This window comes from Hypanus sabinus, chromosome 4, assembly GCF_030144855.1.
Source record: "Hypanus sabinus isolate sHypSab1 chromosome 4, sHypSab1.hap1, whole genome shotgun sequence".
Lineage (NCBI taxonomy): Eukaryota > Metazoa > Chordata > Chondrichthyes > Myliobatiformes > Dasyatidae > Hypanus > Hypanus sabinus.
In genome coordinates, this window is record NC_082709.1 from 96457432 (window position 1) to 96469637 (window position 12206).

General features: G+C 41.3%; 1 protein-coding gene across 7 annotated transcripts in view; it reads right to left on the reverse strand.

Annotated features, from left to right (window-relative positions):
* lrch1 (leucine-rich repeats and calponin homology (CH) domain containing 1) overlaps positions 1-12206 on the reverse strand; it is a 484761-nt gene that overhangs the window by 433301 nt on the left and 39254 nt on the right. The window contains exon 2 of one of the 7 annotated variants that reach the window (XR_009511717.1): positions 2114-2195. The exons of the other annotated variants lie outside the window; for them this stretch is intronic. The gene's annotated coding sequence lies outside the window, so the exon portion shown is untranslated. The remainder of the gene's footprint in view (positions 1-2113; positions 2196-12206) is intronic. 7 annotated transcript variants of the gene reach the window in all.

Below are 12206 nucleotides of genomic sequence, written 5' to 3' on the forward strand. Positions count from 1 at the left end.
GGGTCAGGCAGGGATTTTTTTTATAACAAATAACATGTTTATTAAACACTGAAGACAAACCCCCCCAAAAGTAAACAAATCACTAACGTAACCGGAAATCAGCTGCTGTGCGGCAGCTTAAACAGTTCTTAAAGCAATGTTGCAAAAACAATTCTTTAAAGTAGTATTGCCAAAAGTTCAAAATGCTCACAGTCCATTTAAGGGAGAGACCTTTTAAAACGATTTAAATTCTCTTTCATGTCATGTTGCTTCTGTTCCCAAGATCGAACGTTTTCCCACGAAGAATTTACGAAACGAAACAGCTTAAAGGCACTGACCTTTCATTTACAGAACTATACCCAATCCTTTCTGCTATTTCGCGGGGATTAACACGAGAACAGTCAACAAATTCCTTCCGAAGAAGGATCAAACAAGGTCAAACCTGTTTCACTGTCGAAATCAATTCTCCTCGATCTTTAACTCCCGAACTTCGATCTTCACTCTCCACTAATTCTCAACTTTAGGCATTAGATAAAATTTCATCTTTCAACTAAACTGCGTCATCACATTAAATCACGCAGTGGCATGAAGTCAACATGGCAAATCCAGCCACGAACTGCCCCTCCTCACAGGGAGGGGTCCTCCTTTTATAACCTGAAAAAAAACCTGTCACATGACCTCTACTGGCGGGAAAATGATGTCACTCCACCATCACAAGACCATTACCTCAAGTCCAGCATAGCTTCAACCCCAGTCACGTGACAAGGGTACCACTGTCACGTGTCACGAGTACGTAACATGTGAATAATTTCCAAAAACAAAGATTCATGCTGTTGCTGCCAAGGTAGCTGTCAGCTTAATTCATCACTACAGGCTTTAGAGATTTTACCTTTTAAATTCTGATTTTAGTCAATCGCAATCATTTGGCATATGGGTACAATAGCTGAAGTTTGGCAATTTTCTCTGCACCAGAGAACAAATTTGAAGGGGTTCACAAAAAAAAATATGGCATTTAGTAACAAAATTGGTCAAATCCAAGTCACTTCTACATAAACATCTCCAGTGTAATTAGTGTATTATTCTGCCACTATAATTTCTCCATTCAACTTGTATGTAAAGGAATAAACCTGTCATAAGTCAACATCTAGTGCAATTCCTTTCTAATGATTTATACAATCAAATTTTGTAAACACAGCAAATAAATCAGTGCTCTTCCTCTCTCCCCCCCCCCCCCCCCATTTAAACTACAAGTTCATGCAGAGTTGCTATCCTGCACTTTAGGTTTGAGAGTATAAAATAAATAATGAGACTGAAACCCTATCTGAGCACTTAACCATGAACAAAGTTCAAAGTTCATTTAATATCAACGTAAGTATACATTATACAACCCCAAGATTCGTTTCCTTACAGGCAACTACAAAACAAGAAACCCAAAAGAACCCATTAAAAATCCAACAAACACCCAATGTGCAAATAGGTAAAATAAAACATGCAAACTAAAGCAAGCAACAGCATTCAGATCAAAAGTGAGTCCACAGGCATGAACCCCAGAGTAGGCCCACAGCCTCAGTACAGCAAACAGCAGGGTAAACTGTTGTGGAGGAGGACCGGCCCAACTCTCACCTCCAGTCCCAACACCCTGCTTTTTCCAATCCAATCCATCCATTTAATTGACTAAATAGGCCATTCCTCTCACTAAGGCCCCACGTTTTGATATACTCTGGGCCTGGACCCCACTGCCACATTTCAGCCCATACCCAACCTTTCCAAATCAACCTAGTGCTTAGATCAATGAAACCTTGCTCTTGGTGGACAGACTCCGAAACTTCTCCACTCCACTCTCTCCAACTCTGTCTCCGACTTCAAACACATGCATCGACTACACTTGCATCCACACGCCTCAACCCTCATATCAGCTTCATCTTCGCCTTCCTCTTCATTGTTTGTGGTGATCGTTTACCATTTTTTTAAAAGTAAAAATGTTGTTAAAGTATTTAGTTGCAATTCTTGCTTTGCAAACTGCCAGTAAGCTGTCACCTTCAGCAGCGCCATCTTAAGCCAGAAATAACAGAACTACAGAACAAAAAACTTGACAAATATCAATTCACGTGCAGCAATGCAAAAGCAAACAAACCAGTTTGATCTGGATCAAATATTGAGCTTGGTTTCTTCAACACGGTCCAACCCAATGTGCCAAGATACGCAATACCGATTGCCTATGCAAAATGACAGAGGCATGAAACAGAATTAGATAGTCACTTGTTACGCCTGCAGCCCCCTCCTTTGTGAGAATCGCCAGATCACTATTGAGTTGGGTCAGGAGACCCAGGAAATGAGAGAGAGAGAGACATGCGGAATGTCTCATTCCCCCGGAGAGATAACGCTATGGGACACGGCCATTGTCTCTTGAAGACGAACTTGTGGATTGAAATACTGGGCTACGTGGAAGCCCTCAGGCAAAGTGGGCTGGTTGAGGGAGGGATTGCATCACCCCCAACCTGACTGACATCTGCGACCCTGTGAGTCAGGATAAGACACACCAGAAGAAACGCTAGCGATCCCGTAATAGCGGAAGCCATTGGCAGGAGGCCACGTGCGTTCGGTTCCATTTGCCCGGAACTGGTGGCTTTTACCACGGTAAAACGGCTTTTAACTAACAACAGGGAAACCAACTCCCCATGACTCGAAGGATTGGCTTCATAAAAGAACTGGGCAAGTTTAACCCGTCTCTCTCTCTCAACCCCAAAACGCTGCAGCTTGAACGAACTAACAGTGACATCTATATTTCCATCGGACAATACATTATCCCCTAGACAACGATAGAGCTATTTCTTATTATTACTATACCTGCGCTTTTAGATTTAGTATTGACGATGTATATTATCTGTATATTTGCATTGATCTTATTTTTGTGCCCCTTTATCAATAAATACTGTTAAAAATAGTACCATCAGACTTCAACGGACCTCTCTATCTTTGCTGGTAAGTGACCCAGTTACGGGGTTTTGTAACACACTATAAGTTATGTGACTAGTAATGTAAAAGCTATACTTCAACATGGCTACTAGGAAACATATTATTAAAGACTAGAGGTTAATTTTTACTACTTCAAGCACTACCATACGCTACTGGTATAATCTTAAGCATTTCAACTTGGAAATTATTGGGCATTTTCTTAAGATACAATAAAATCAAGTCTGAGAAAAATAGTGAGGTGCTGTTCATGAACCATTCAGAAATCTGATGACAAAGGGGAAGATGTCCGAAATTGTTGACTGTGGGTGGTCAGGCTTCTCTACCTCCTTTCCAATGGTAGTAATATTAAGAGCACAATCAACAAACTTCTAAACATTAAAGATTCTTCAGATGCTGGAAATCTTGAGAAATAAAAACAAAATTATGGAGGATCTCAGCAAGTTAGACAGTACCTATGAAGGGGAATAAATAGATGACTGATCAAGCTGAGGACTGTGGACTACCATCAAATTTCTATTTTAAATAATAGCATCAAACTATAATGGAGGAGTGCAAGTGCAAGTTCATTGACTGCAATCATTTCTTTTAAATCTTCCAAGTCAGTTTCAAATTTAATTATATACTCATGTTTAAACAGAATTCATTAGCAAACTTTTTACAAGCTTTCAGTTTTAGCCCAGAAGATACTCATCTAGCTTCTGTATTCCAATACATAGATCAAGGTGGGACACCGAGAAAATAAATGAGGCAACCAAGCTTTAAGCATTAATTAGTGGAAGCAAAATATATGAACATCACCATTTGCTATTTTATTATCTGATAGATTTGCACTTTCCTTATTTAAATAGATTTCCAGATCATAAGACTTGCAAATAATTTTCTATTACAGATGGTGAGAGAGGTTAATAATGAAATGCTAGATTTAGTACAATGGAAGTACAATGGATACCCATCATAATTTTATATACCTCTATCAAATCTCCCCTCATTCTTCTCTGCTCCAGGGAATAAAGTCCTAACCTATTCACCCTTTCTCTGTAACTCAGTTTCTCCTGGCAACACCCTTGTAAACCTTCTCTGCACTCTTTCAACCTTATTAATATTCTTCCTGTAATTCGGTGACCAAAACTGCACACAATATGCAAAATTCGGCCTCACCAATGCCTTATACAACCTCACCATAACATTCCAACTCTTATACTCAATACTTTGATTTATAAAGACCAATGTACCAAAAGCTCACTTTACTACCCTATCTACCTGTGACACCACTTTTACGGAATTTTGTACCTGTATTCCGAGATCCCTCTGTTCCACAGCACTCCTCAGTGTCCTGCCATTTACCTTGTATGTTCTATCTTGGTTTTTCCTTCCAAAGTGCAATACCTCACACTTGTCTGTATTAAACTCCATCTGCCATTTTTCAGCCCATTTTTCCAGCTAGTCCAAATCCCTCTGTAAGCTTTGAAAACCTTCCTCACTGTCCACTACAATCTTTGTATCATCAGCTGATCCATTATCATCCAAATCATTGATATAGATGACAAATAACAATGGACCCAGCACTGATCCCTGTGGCACACCACTAGTCACAGGCCTCCACTCAGAGAAGCAATCCTCCACTACCACTCTCTGGCTTCTTCCATTGAGCCAATGTCTAATCCAAATTACTACTTCTCCATGTATACCTAGCGACTGAATCTTCCCATGCGGGACCTTGTCAAAGGCGTTACTGAAGGCCATGTAGACAACATCCACTGCCTTCCCTTCATACACTTCCCTGGTAACCTCCTCGAAAAACTCTAATAGATTTGTTAAACATGACCTACCATGCACAAAGCCGTGTTGACTCTCCCTAATAAGTCCCTGTTAATCTAAATACTTGTAGATCCTATCTCTTAGTACTCCTTCCAATAATTTACCTACTACTGACATCAAACTTATATAATAAGTTTCCCGGATTACTTTTAGAGCCTTTGTTAAACAATGAAATAACATGAGCTATCCTCCAATCCTCTGGCACCTCACCCGTAGATACCGACATTTTAAATATATCTGCCAGGGCCCCTGTAGTTTCAACACTAGTCTCCTTCAATGTCCGAGGGAATACCCTGTCAGGTCCTGGGGAGATATCTACTCTGATTTGCCTCAAGATAGCAAGCACCTCCTTCTCTTCAATCTGTATAGGTTCCATGACCTCACTATTTGTTTGCCATATTCCCATTGACTCCATGCCAGTTTCTTTAGTAAATACAGACGCAAAAAACCCATTTAAGACCTACCTCATTTCTTTTGGTTGCATATATAGCCAACGACTCTGATCTTCAAGAGAACCATTTTTATCCCTTTTGCTCTTAATATATCTGTAGAAGCTCTTTGGATTATCCTTCACCTTGACTGCCAAAGCTACCTCATGTCTTCTTTTAGCCCTCCTGATTTCTTTCTGAAGTTTTTTTTGCACTTTTTACACTCAGGTACCTTATTTGTTCCCTGTTTCCTATACATGTCTTACATCTCTCTCTTCTTCTTTATCAGAGTTCCAATATCCCTAGAGAACCAAGGTTCCTTATTCTTATTCACTTTGCCTTTAATCCTGATAAGAACAAACTCTGCACTCTCAAAATTTCTCCTTTGAAGGCCTCCCACTTACTAACGACATCCTTGCCAGAGAACAACCTGTCCCAATCCACGCTTTTTAGATCCTTTCTCATTTCTTCAAATTTGGCCTTTTTCCAGTTTAGAACCTCAACCTGAGGACCAGATCTATCTTTATCCATGATCAAGTTGAAACTAATGGTGTTATTATCACTGGAACCAAATTGTAATCCTTCCTGTAATACCCATGGGGTCTTAACTTGGTAAGCAGCCTCTTATATGGCACCTTGTCAAAGGCCTTCTGAAAGTCCAAATAAACAATATCCCCTTTATTTATCTATCCTACCAGTAATCTCCCCAAAAAATACCAACAGGTTCATCAGGCAAGATTTTCTCTAGAGGAAACCATGCTGACTTTGACCTATCTTGTCCTGTAATACCAAGTACTCGATAGCCTCATCTTAGGCAATTCACTTCAACATCTTCCCAAACACTGAGGTCAGGCTAACTGATCTATAATTTCTTTTCTGCTGCCTTCCTCCTTTCTTAAAGAGTGCAGTAACTTATTCAATTTTCCAGTCCTCTGGCACCATGCCAGATGCCAGGGGATGATGTAAGGTTCATATAGGGATGATATTTCCGCTTGTGGATTGGTGCTTAAAAGTAAGGGATTGGTTAGTTTTGATGTGAAATTATTTTCTCTCATATTATCATGAGCCGCTGTAAAGGTCTTCCTCAAACATTTTTCAAAGCAGTATCTTGGACTGTTTGTTGATAAGCTGAGGGATGAAAGCTCACCAAGGGTGGAACGAAATATGGAGTTGATGTTTCAAACAGATTACTCATTAAATGGTATAACAGGCTTAAGGTACTATGTTTCTGCTCCCAATTAATAGATATATAAAAATGGAGGGCATTGTAAGAGGGAAGGCTTAGCTTGATCTTAGAGTGAGATAAAAAGTTGACACAACATTGTGACAAAGGGCCTGTACTATGTTGTAGTGTAGCAGGCCAGGCAGCATCAAGCACTGTCCCATTCCCATTCTGATATGTCGATCCATGGCCTCCTCTACTGTCAAAATGAAGCCACACTCAAGTTGGAGGAACAACACCTTATATACCGTCTGGGTAGCCTCCAACCTGATGGCATGAACATTGACTTCTCTAATTTCCACTAATGCCCCTCCTCCCCCTCTTACCCCATCCCTGATATATTTAGTTTTTCCCCCTCCCCTTTTTTTTCTCTTTCTGCCTGTTCTCCATCTCCCTCTGGTTCTCACCTCCCCCTTTCTTTCTCCCTTAGCCTCCCGTTACATGATCCTTTCCCTTCTCCAGCTCTGTATCCCTTTTGCCTATCACCTTTCCAGTAGGAGGGGGAACCTCCTACTTTCAAATCTCTTAGTATCTCTCCTTTCAGTCAGTCCTGATGAAGGGTCTCAGCCCGAAATGTCAACAGTGCTTCTTCCTATAGGTGCTGCCTGGCCTGCTGTGTTCCACCAGCATTTTGTGTGTGCTGCTTGAATTTCCAGCATCTGCAGGTTTCCTCGTGTTTACTGTGTTGTAATGTTCTGTTTTAAGTTGTATAGTGTGGATAGCATGGCCGCATAAGTCAGTGTCATGTTATTACCAAGGTTCAATTCAACTGCTTTCTGTAAGGAGTTTGACCGCTCTCTCTATGACTACATGAATCCCTCTGGGTGCTCTGGTTTCTTCCATTATTGCAAACACATACGGATTAGTTGATCACATGGGTATAATTGGGCAGTGTGGGGTTATTGGCCCAGAAAAACTTCTTACCTTGCCGTATCTCTAAATGTTCCTGTGAGACTGCAGATCCCAACTCCACCCATCTGATTTAGCTTTCTCCCTCTTTTCATCAATCACCTCCTTGAAATGTTGTTCTTCTAGCCACAAGCAGCATGAGAAGATGCACAACAAAAGACAGCCAGGCACTATAAATTCCAGAGTACAGCAACCAATCTGACAGAGCCTATGAACAACCTAACAGGTGGCACAGTAGCATAGTGATTAGCACCACTGTCTACAATTCTCCCAAGACCACATTCATTTTTTCCAAGTACCCCAGCCTCCTCCCAACTGTACAGGTTAGTAGACTAATTGGTGACATGGGTATAACTGGGTGTCATGGGCTTGTTGTACCAGAAGGGCCATTCCATGCTGTATCTCTAAAATACAACCGAATTCTCTGAACTCCACCATAGAAGGTCCTAAGAGCAGCTGCAGAAGGAGGATAGCTTGGGTATGGGCCTCTTGGTCTCTGTGTACCACAGATAGTTCTAAGAAATAATCTCACATACGTATGCAATGAACCGAAGTTAATGAAAAATAGTAAGATACTGCATAAAGTGAAAAATTAAGATCTTGTTTGTGTATTGAAAGAGTGGATTCAACAGCATTGGAGTGAATATATAGTGCTTAACAGTATGCTGATCATGAAACAAAGATCTATCATGACAAACTGCAAATTGAAGGCAATTATTGATCCAAAATTGATCCAAAATGGCAGTGCAATTCAGCTTGCAGCGGCCACTCCGGAACTGATTATCTGTTATTTGTGAAGTGGGGTGCCGTGCGCAATCATAATCGATTGAAAACGGACGTGGAAGCACGGAGAAACTTCGGGAAATTCCAGGAAGACCTTCTTCGTTGCTGTTGCTGCTGTGAGGTCCGGGACTCTGCTGGGAAGAACAGGCCCCCAGTCCTCGGGGTCGCACTGCCGATGGCCTTTGACGGGGCTGTCTTAATACGCTCGGCAGAGGATGTTGCTTGGAGAAGCTGTGCCGGAGGGGATGGTCGCCAGCTCGGAGGTTCGACAGACTCGGACTCCTTTCGACAGACTCAGGTCGCTTTCAGTGTGTGCTGCGTTTGTGAGGCTGGTTTCGATGGAGCTTCCATTGTGTGCTGTGTCTGCGAGGCTGAGTCGGGCAGCGCCTTGGAAGTCCATAGCAGGGGTACTCCCTTCTGCCACCGGCATGGGATGGCGAGTCTGTTGAGACCCTGGGGACTTGTGGAAACTGTGGTGATTTCTTTTGAACTTAGTCCTTTAATATCTTGGACTATTTTTACTGTGCCCATAGTCTTTTTTTTAATCAATTATGCTATTGTTTGCACTGTTGTAACTATATGTTGTAATTATGTGATTTTTGTGCAAGTCTTGTGGCTTTAGTTTTTGGTCTTGTTTTCGTCTGGTGAATTTGGAGCTCCTTTCCGGGGAACGCAAACAGACGGTAGCACGATATTAATATGCAGCAGCCTCTCCGGACTTTGGATTGGGGATTGCCAAACGTTACGTGGATTTTCTGGTGTAGTCTGTTTTGTCATATGCTTTTGCGATATCATTCTGGGGGAACGTTGTCTCATTTTTTAACTGCATTGCATTTGTGGTTTCGAAGTGACAATAAACTGAATCTGAATTATTTCATGCACAAAATTATTAAAACAGTATATAAAACTACCCCCCCCCCCCCATCATAGTTGCTGTGGAACAAGTGAGTGTTTGAAATCAGTGGTGGATGTGAAGCCAATCACAGCGTTGCAACCCGGTAATAGACATGGCTGGGGCGATCATTCAACTCCAACAATCTGTGAAGGACCCAGCTCCACCAGGTCAGACTGTGCCCCTACTGAGGAGTGTTCACTCTGTGAGCTTCACACCAGCAGTACACAAGCTGGATATGTAATGTAAATGGATTTCAAGTTTAGACATGGATCCCATTATATAACATGCAAATAATCCAAAATCCAAAATACTTATTTTTTTAATACTTTATTTTTAAAATTTTCAAAAAAAAATGAAATCAACAAGAACATACCAGCTCAGACATGTGTAAAAATGAAATAAACAAAAAAAAGGGACATAACATTAGAGGGATGCCTATTGTACAAATTGCTCAAAAATACTAAACATTAAATCTCAAATGAGGGTCGTAAGAAATCAGCTGGGGGGGGGGGGGGGGGGAATTGTTCATCCGCCCCAGGCCTCGTCCAGGAAGGCAAGAAATGGATCCCAGATAGACGAAAAATTTTTAATTGAATTGGTTCCCAAGAACCTAAGTTTCTCCATCTGTATGACTGAGGAAATGTCAGCCAGCCATCTCCGGAAAGAAGGGGGAAAGAGGGTGATTTCCATTCACTCAAGGTAAGTCTTTTGGCGACAATCATCCCCAGCATCAGAGACTGTTGTGTGGCTGTAGAGAAGTAAATAATAGATTGCGAACAGCCAAAGATGGCGACCCCAGCTTCCAAGGGGAAGGACCTTTTATTGGCCTTTGAGTACCAGTCAAATACTTTGGACCAAAATCCAGTCAGTAATCAAAATGTGTGTGACAACGTGGTCTCCATCCCTTGGCATCTATCACACATTGGCGAGACGGAAGGGTAAATCCTGTGCAAGCTAAGTTTAGAGTATTGGAGACAGTGGACAACTTTAAACTGGATCAGTTGTTGTCTGCTGTTAACAGAGCACACCTGTATCATAGACCAACTCTTGTTCCAGGCAACTTCAGATAATTCAATGTCCAACTCCTCTCTCCAGGCGTCTCTAATCTTCACAGTAGATGCTACAGTGCAATCATCGAACAAACGTACAAACTTAGAAATGAGATGCTTGGAGTCAGGAGGGTTCTCTAAAATATCAAAAAATATATGCTTCCCTGGAAGGATTTCAAAATTACAAATCTTAGATTGAATGTAGTGTCTAATTTCTAAGTAACGAAAAAAATTTGAATGACGCAGCTCAAATTTCTCTTTCAGCAGACTAAATGTTACAAACCATCCCTCTATGTACAGGTCTTCAATAGAAACTAGACCCTTCTCCCTCCAAGCATGGTAGGTTTTATCCGACCATGAGGGTAGAAAGGAGTGATTGAAACAGATTGGTGTTTGTACAGAGGTCTCTGGTAAGTTCAGACACTCCCACTCTGATTCAGAATTCTGACGGAATTTTTCAAAACAAAACTTAAACTTTTTGAAGTCCCAGGCTTTTCTAATTTAGTGAACAGCATAGCTGGCAAGGAGAAATTGACAAGAGTTAGATTCCATATATAGCCACAAAGGAGCCTATCTGGAGCCTCCTGTTGCCAAAACATTAGAGCCCTAGCACTGACAGCCCAATAACAGTGTGTGAATACAGATAATCCCCACCTTCCTTCAGACTTGGACATTTGCAAATGAATTTTCGAAATCCTGTGATTCTTATAATTCCAGATACAAGACAAAATTATGGAGTGCAACTCTTGAAAGAAGGCTGATGTAAGAAAAATGGGGAGATTTTGACAAAGATAGAGAAACCTAGGAAGGGTTAATTCTGGCCCCAAGCATTTTCATATATAACCATATAACAATTACAGCATGGAAACAGGCCATCTCGGCCCTTCTAGTCTGTGCTGAAAGCTTACTCTCACCTAGTCCCACTGACCTACACTCAGCCCATAACCCTTCATTCCTTTCCTGTCCATATACCTATCCAATTTTACTTTAAATGACAGTATCGAACCTGCCTCTACCAATTCTACTGGAAGCTCGTTCCACACAGCTACCACTCTCTGAGTAAAGAAGTTCTCCCTCACATTACTCTCAATGGAAAAAGCCTATCCACGTCAACTTTATCTATCCCCCTCATAATTTTAAAAACACCTACTGAGTCCCCCCTCAACCTGCTACACTCCAAAGAATAAAGACATAACCTGTTCAACCTTTCTCTGTAACTTAGGTGCTGAAACCCAAGTAACAGTCTAGTAAATCTTCACTGTACTCTCTCTATTTTTTTGACATCTTTCCTATAATTTGGTGACCAGAACTGTACACAACACTCCAAATTTGACCTTAACAATGCCTTGTACAATTCTAACATTACATCCCAACTCCTATACTCAATGCTCTGATTTATAAAGGCCAGCATACCAAAAGCTTTCTTCACCACCCTATCCACATGAGATTCCACCTTCAGGGAACTATGCACCATTATTCCTAGATCACTCTGTTCTACTGCATTCTTCAATGCCCTACCATTTACCATGTATGTCCTATTTTGATTAGTACTACCAAAATGTAGCACCTCACACTTATCAGCATTAAACTCCATCTGCCATCATTCAGCCCACTCTTCTAACTGGCCTAAGTCTCTCTGCAAGCTTCGAAAACCTACTTCATTATCCACAATGCCACCTATCTTTCTCCATAATTATATTGAAACTAATGGCATTGTGATCACTGGACCCGAAGTGCTACCCAACACATACCTCCATCACCTGACCTATCTCATTCCCTAACAGGAGATCCAACACTGCCCCTTCTCTAGTTGTAATGCTGCAAAAAACTATCCTACACACATTTTACAAACTCCAAACCATCCAGCCCTTTTACAGTATGGGTTTCCCAGTCTATGTGTGGAAAATTAAAATCTCCCACAATTACAACCCTGTGTTTACTATAAATATCTGTTATGTCCTTACGAATTTGCTCCTCCAATTCTCACTCCCCATTAGGTGGTCTATAATACACCCCTATAAGTGTTACTACACCTTTCCTATTCCTCAATTCCACCCAAATAGCCTCCCTAGACGAGCCCTCTAATTTATCCTGTCAGAGCACCGCTGTAATATTTTCTCTGACAAGCAATGCAACACCTCCCCCCT